This window comes from Equus quagga, chromosome 3 (assembly GCF_021613505.1).
Source record: "Equus quagga isolate Etosha38 chromosome 3, UCLA_HA_Equagga_1.0, whole genome shotgun sequence".
NCBI lineage: Eukaryota > Metazoa > Chordata > Mammalia > Perissodactyla > Equidae > Equus > Equus quagga.
The window spans coordinates 78,018,239-78,025,979 of NC_060269.1; positions in this window are offsets into that span (position 1 = coordinate 78,018,239).

The window sequence follows — 7,741 nt, forward strand, 5'->3', positions numbered from 1 at the left end:
GAAAGAGAGCATTTCAAGAAGAAAGAAACTGCAGACCGTCTCAAAAGTAGCAATTCCAAGAATCTCTCAGTGATCAGTGTCCTTTGGTTTAAGCAACAGAGAGCATGTTGGCCATCTTAGCTGAAGCAGTGGTAATGAGAGGTTGAAGGCAGGAGGTAAACTGTGGTTAAGTGAGGATTGTTTGGAAGAGAAGGATATAAAGATAAAAGGTGTAGACAAATGAACAAAATTCTCTAGGTTCCTATGAGCTGCAGAATAGTTTGGGGAAGGCCCTCTTGGTTTCAGTCGACAGTGGTCATAGCTGATATGCTCAGTGTCTAAACCAGCTTAGTCTTAACAATGCAGATGCCAAGGTCAAGTGCTGTTGACTTGAAGGTGGTGATGTTTGGTTTCAAGTGTCCAGCCTCCATACATGTATCCCATAGCTCTTCTCAATTGAGATCCTGCCATTTCCAGAATGCTACGCGACTCATAAAACTTTTATTCCTTTTGGAAGTTTTGGAGGGAGATTTCTCCCAATCTTTCCTCATTTAGTAACTTTCACTTTCCCTTCTGAGACAATTCCATAGAATTCCATAACTCTTACAAACAAAACCTAGGAAAGCACTTACCTTCTTGGGCTAGGAGTACCTCCTTTGGACCTGACTACTCTGCAGCCCCCAAGAGAAGAAGATGTAACACTGACCATCTTCTTGGAATCAGAAAGGGAGAATGTTTACAGCAAGCCAAGCAAAATCCAGGTTAATGTTTCAACAAATCATTCTGCCACACCAGGTGTCTTTTGTGGAAATTTCATCCCTTCTCTGTAATTTACATGACTGGCCTTTTGTTTTGCTGTGGGATTTAGAGACAATTTATTATTTTTAGTAAACTACATTAGAGATATATTAAAGAACATTCTACCAATCAACCTTATATTTTCAAACTGAAATCCCTTTAAGGTTTACATTTCTTTAGTAACTTACATTTTGTTGTGTGAAATCTCTCAATTTTTTTCTTTTAAAAATAGGTATGCATAGTTCTTATGCACTAAAAGCACTAACAAGTTTAAAGAATTAATGCATGGATTCAGCACAGTTTTATCTTCACCTAAATTAGTTAACTATGTAGACATTTTGAATAAAAGGAACATTGAGACTTGATATTTTTAACTATAACGGAAGGAGCAGCTGCCACCACCACAGGAAATTCATTCAAATGCAATCTCTGAGGGAGTTAGATGTACTCATTACCATATGGAAGAGTTTTCTTGTGTGTACAGAAGTCTTTCAAGATCAGGCATCTTTCATGAACATTCTTATCCTTTGGTTTATTTGCTTATGCTGCCCTTCTCATCAATTGCTAAGCTTGTGGAAGATGGTATTTCTGAGGTGAATAACTTGTTTTTTTCTCTTTGGGTTCCTGAATATGACCAAAGGTTGTCTAAGTTCACTGGGATGTCTGTTCACCGATAATAGCCTCTTCAATTTCTTCTGGTTTTTAATAAGATAATAATAATACAAATCCATTCTATGTAATTATTTGCCATAAAAAGTTCTGAACAAATACACCCCAGTAATTTAAAAAATAATTAATTTATAGCAAATGGAAGGTGGTCACACTGCTACTCACAGATGTTGTTAGTTTGGCCTGCATGATTTGTGTATACCTGTTATACACAGCATATACATAAATGTGTATATACATTATTTAAACATTTGTTAATATTAAACACTCAGAATATTTCACATGAATAAAACCTGAAATTTTAAACTATTATTGAAAAATGGGATTTGGTTCATTGTTTTGGTAAATGTGGGTTTGGGTAAGACAAGAATGAGCTGCCACAGAAAAGCCACATTCAGACAGAGCGCTTCCACTGTCTGCTTCAGAAAGTGATTGGCCTGCCTGCTGTGGGCGCTTGAATTTGCAACACTGATCTATGTAGCTGATTTCTCATAAAGAGATTTTTATTTCCAAACTAGTTTTTTTTTCCTTTTTGAGGAAGATTAGCCCTGAGCTAACTGCTGCCAATCCTCCTCTTTTTGCTGAGGAAGACTGGCCCTGAGCTAACATCCATGCCCATCTTCCTCTACTTTATATGTGGGACGCCTACCACAGCATGGCTTGCCAAGCAGTGCCATGTCCACACCCGGGATTCGAGCTGGCGAACCCTGTGCTGCTGAAGTGGAATGTGCACACTTAACCGCTGCGCCACTGGGCCAGCCCCTCAAACTAGTTTTAACAGCAGGCCAATGCCTTTCTAAAAAATTAAAACAGTAACAACAAAAAATTGTCATTTGGTCTGAAGTGGGTTTCGGTGTCTGTAAACCCATCTTTTCATCTCTTTATAACAACCCTCACTAACCCTCTGCAATATGCTCCATGGTATCCTTGTGTATAAAAAGAGTGCAATTTGAAAGTCTCTCGATTGTTAGATATGCAGATAAAAATAAAATCACCAGTTTTCATTTCAAAAGTCACTTGGAAAAATTTCCAAGGATCCTTAAGACAAATTTTTATGCTGGATTGTATGCAAAAAGCTGTCCTTATAACATCCTATAGGTCTTAGGACATCTCTAGTGACTTTCTTTTATGACACAGTAATAGGTGAGAGCTATTTATGCTCTTTCTAACTTTATCTGGTTTTATAGTTTGACACTTGTAATTTTTACTTTTGTGTAAAACATTCAGCTAAGATATGTCGAACAGAAATAAGATACCTTCTGATTAACTCACTTGGGTCATTTTTTTCCTACCATTCAAAACAGATTTTGCTCTTCCAGCTCAATGAGGACATGGCTCCATAATTCAAGATCCCAGCTAGGTCTAGTGTGCACAAGACAGACACGTTCTGTCCAAGGTCACCACAATGAGTTAACACTGAAAAATGTGGACATGTGAAAGATGGAAAACAACTTATGAGTCTTTTAATGTCCTGTATTTTCCTTCCTTCACATTTCATAGTAATTTAAATTATATATTAGTGCAACAATTATTACAGCTCACAAATACATAACTTTCATATTTTTCCCTATTCTTGTCTTTTAAAATTCTCTTCACTTATCTTTAATTGCTATAATCTAGGAGAGCTTTGTTTTCTGTGTTTGTATTCTGAGACTTCGGAGAGAAGTAGCTAGGCAGACTAGCAGTCACATAGGCATAAGAGTGTGCAGTAACTGGGTTTTGGCCTTTTTGTCACCTTGTAATATCTAAAAGCCCTTTTTCTCCCTGCCTTTGGCCAGGAGAGCAGATGGATAATTACACTCCTCAAAAGATAAATTAAAGAAAGAATTTGGACCAACTGGGCTATTGAAATATAGTGCTAATGGAGGGTTGTGGAGAAATGGCCAAATAAGAGTCTCGAATGACCTTATTTTCCTCCTGCTGACAGTGCTTTCCAGATTAAAAGCTGTTTTCTTTTATTGAAATAGAATAGCGCCAAACATTGAATCTGCTTTGTAAGACATACATCAAGAGAGAAAATATTTCACCGCAACGACATGACCTGACATTTTAAAGCAGATAACAAATGACGTCTTGTCAATGGCACCAATTTATTATTCCCTCTCTTGTACCTTGGTGCCACAGCAGGATGCACATTCTTTTTAATCATGGGATTGTGTTAAACAAATTTTTACCAGTAGAGACTATAAAATGCCCCACATCGTTTCCGAATATCCTGACCTCTTGGCTCGCCCCACTGTAGCATATAAAGACAAAGGCTATGCTAAATTTTTCATTATTTTATTCCATTTCAGATCCAATTATGTGAGAGTCTTCCATCACTTACATGGGTGTGTATGCTATAACATGAAGTGCCACACATTAATCAGACTCTTTTTATCCAGCAGACACCGGTACTAAATCACATTATCAAAAAAAAGGAACATGAAATAGATGCAAATGTACAAGGCGGGTGCTCTCTTCTGCGCGGTTACACTGGGAGGTGACTGGCGGGGGTGGCCTTCCCATCAAGTCCAAGAGAGTCTCAAAGTGCATTTTTGTTTTTCATGTTTTCTACCACATTCCTCCCCAAAAGGACCCTACTTGCTTTAATGTCACTCTGCCAGTTTATATCATAGAATCCACCACTTTGAACACTGCCCTGGGCAATGACTTTCTAGTTGAACTGTTATAACTAATCGGCCTCTAAGCTAAAAAATGACCAGCTTGACACTCGTGCAGCCCTCTCAGCAATGGAAAGTCTTCCTTTATTTCAAGTCTCTTACAAGCACACAGGACAAAGACCTCATACGCTGCACATTTATGACTAATGGCGTTAAAATTGTGGATCTGAGAGAAGCGGAAAGATTATATTACTAAGTAATCTTACTGCTATTTGGAATGAGCAATTTTGGAATAATATTTTAATTATATTTAGGTTGTAGGTTCAGACAACATCATGAAGATGAGTTGCTTACGATTACAGGAGACATATATGAAAAGTACACTTTGAAAGTTAAATTTCATGTTAGAAAACTGATGAAGAAGGTCAGAATTCTTTTGCTTTACACAATACAGGACGAGGCTTATAGTTGAAGCCAGGAACAGTTTTCAATATCACTTTAAGGGCTTTCTAATTATGTGTTTGGGGAAGTTATATAACATTTCAAAGTCTTGATGTCTTTCTTTATGAACTAGGGATAATATTATTCCCTATTTCACAGAGTCAGGCTGGATTAAATGAGCCAATATCCGTAAAGCATGAGGCACAGTGGCTGACAACACTAACCACTCAATAAATATTAGTTTGCATCCTTATCATCAGGAAATTCTAAGACACGCCTAGAATAAAACCAAACAAAACAAAATCTAATTGTTGCTTTGACTTCTTCCAAGGACTAATTGGGAGGAATCATCTCAATTGCTTTAGATTAGGACTGTGGATTTAGAAGATTTATTGCAGAAAATATCATAATTTTCCTTAAGAAAGTCTTAATAGTCAGCTTAAGAAACAAGTTAAAACCAAAGTTCTTAAAAATTTAACTACAAAATACTGATTGTATTAAGCCAATTCCATGAGATCAATGAAGGGTACAATCACTCCACTTAAGAGAAAATATTAAAAAGATTTTAGAGCTCTATGCATTTTTAGGATTATTGGTCAATCTTGTAACTTCCACTCCAAAACATAAATAAGAAACACAGAGATCACACCTCACATTAATTTAGGCTCTAGGAGCACTCAGATCTGATGGTTTCATTCATTCCAGATTTATTTAATGATGTTAAACATTCTAATTTATTAATTGTTAATTAAAATATTTTGTTGTACAATGAATAGATTTGGGGGGAGGAAATACATATAAAACAAAATAAGCAAACATTTCAGTGACTTATGTATAATGCTCATTTTCTAAATTAGCTTAAAATTTCCATCACAGTCCAAAAGAAATGAGGGAGATAAGTTTCACATTATTCTTTTGTGAATATAACATATACTCTTATCCTTTTACTTCTACTTTTCAGAAGAAAAGGGTAATTCCTTAAACCAAATAGCTGGATGGCTGTGAACTAAAATAATTTATTACCTCAAACCATTTAAATTCAGGGGCTGGCCCCGTGGCCGAGTGGTTAAGTTCGCGCGCTCCACTGCAGGCGGCCCAGTGTTTCGTCAGTTCGAATCCTGGGCGTGGACATGGCACTGCTCATCAAACCACGCTGAGGCAGCGTCCCACATGCCACAACTAGAAGGACCCACAACGAAGAACATACAACTATGTACCGGGGGGCTTTGGGGAGAAAAAGGGAAAAAATAAAATCTTTAAAAAAAAAAAAAACCATTTAAATTCAGCCAAGTGGTCACACATGAGTTAAGTTTTTAAAATTTTAAACTGTATTCCATGTCACCCATGGGCATTCTTAGTGTGTTTTGGATTCAACTGTTTCTTTTACTAGAAATGTATACATGGGTACACATGTATGTGAAAGATTTCAGGATCTTTTTATTTGTTTTTATCAATTGTTGGTTTGGGAAGGTGAGCATCAATTACCAGAGTTAATAAGACTTCATGGATAATGAGGCAAGATAGACAAAGGCTTAAAGAATAAAGAATATTGTTGAATTTAAATAGAGGTACATTTTTTATAATTTGAATCTCCCTACGCTTTACCCTGAATATTGGAAAAAAGGAACAAAATTATTCATTTTTTCCAAAATAAATTTTAACATCTCTATCTCTTTCAGTGGCATGGTCATTTTTTCTTCTTAATTGGTTTTGTAACTTAGATTCACTTTTTTGCTCATCCCTATTCTTTATTTACTTAATGTTTCTCTTCTTTCCCTTTCTTTCTTCTTCTTCCTTCTCATGTCCATTGAAACAAGGAGAGTTCAGGTCCACAAAACCTCACACGTAGATTATGGCAACAATCTCTTAGTATGCTTCACTGATTTGCTTGGTTTTCACTTCAGTCCAATATGACTTATTCTGACTCTCTTAGTTTTCCTTTTTTTTTTTTAATCATAAATAGCTTTATATTAAATACGAGTTTCTATTTTGGACTGTGGGGCTACAAGAAATGTAAGTTTTGGGTCTACCTCATCTGTTTAGAGTTAGACTATCTTTAATAAAAATATCCATAATAGTATATGAGAGTAACTGATTAATGACTACTGCATATTATGTATTATTACAATAGCTGCTTAAATGAAAGGACAGTGCGATGAGGTGGCACCACAACAAACCTAGGGACTTTGATAATCAGAGTGGAGTTGGGAGTCCATTCTGGGGAAGATGGTGAGAAAAGGGCATCAACAAAATAAAGGAGCAAATACATACACAATGTGCAGCATGAGCACAGGCAGTTGACCTGATGGGCTAGCACAGGGAATCCGGAGTGACTGCCTGGCAGCAGAGCAGGTACGGCCTCAGATATTAAAGAAAGGAGACTTGTACAGGTAATTGAAATATTTTTATTAGGGAAGTTATATACACAGAGTCTTGTTTTTGGTTGAATTTAAGGGAAAGACTGAAGAGGGGAAGACAAATGAGGAAAAAGAAGTAGCATTTATTCAGCCTCTTCGATAGTTTCACTCAGTTCATCAAACATTACTGAGTTAGGGAATGATGGTACAAATATTAATACCTGATGGTCCTTGGGACAACAAACATATCTTTTTTTTTATTTTAGGAAGATTAGCCCTGAGCTAACATCTGCCACCAATCCTTCTCTTTTTGCTGAGGAAGACTGGCCCTGAGCTAACATCTGTGTCCATCTTCCTCTACTTTATATGTGGGACACCTGCCACAGCACGGCTTGCCAAACAGTGCATAGGTCCACACCCAGGATCTGAACCTGCAAACCCCGGGCCACCGAAGTGGAATGTGCACACTTAAACATTGTGCCACTGGGCAGGCCCCAAACATATCATTTTAATATACAGGCATTTCTGTTATAATGTCATACATGTTCCTGAAAAATACTTGTGTGTTGAAAAATTATACATTGAAAGTAACAAAGCTTAAAGGAAAAACAAGATTGTGCAGACCACTCAAAACCTATGCAACTTTGAACCAGAGCACTAACAAATGCAATAACAATCCTAATAAAAGCAGAAGCTCAGCTATCTCTCCCTGACATTTGCATCCAGTAACAAAGTTGGTTGATCCTTTGCAGATTCTCAGCCCTTGTCAGTGCTCCCTTCTAAACTCTTTGAGAACATTCACCTATAACAGACAAGTTACATCAAAATTTAAAAATCTTATCCAGGGTATTTAACACATGAGAAATGTCTTCACAGTTATTCCATTTCCACTTT